Raw genomic sequence first — 382 nt, 5'->3', positions numbered from 1 at the left:
CAGGAAGTTTGGGGTTTTTTTCCTTTTTTTAATTGAGATGTAATTGATATATAACGTGTTTCATGTGTAAAACATATTGATTCAGTATTTGTATATATTGCAAAATGACCACCATAATAAGTCTAGTTAACATCTGTCACCACACATAGTTAAAATTTTTTTTTCCTTGTGATGAGAACTTTTAAGATCTAAGGAAGTCAAGAGTTATTCTTGGAGTTTCATTACATGGGGAGGATTTAGTAAATTATTGGCCATGTGATTGAACTCCATCTCCAGCTTCCCTGTCCTACCCTCCCTGGATGTCAGGCTGGCTCAAAGTCTCAACATTCTAATCAAGTGGTTGGTCTTTCTGATGTGGGCTATCTCCATCCTAAGTCATCTT

Source organism: Balaenoptera physalus, assembly GCF_965194825.1.
Source record: "Balaenoptera physalus genome assembly, chromosome: 12".
Lineage (NCBI taxonomy): Eukaryota > Metazoa > Chordata > Mammalia > Artiodactyla > Balaenopteridae > Balaenoptera > Balaenoptera physalus.
Note: the sequence above shows the minus strand (reverse complement) of the source record.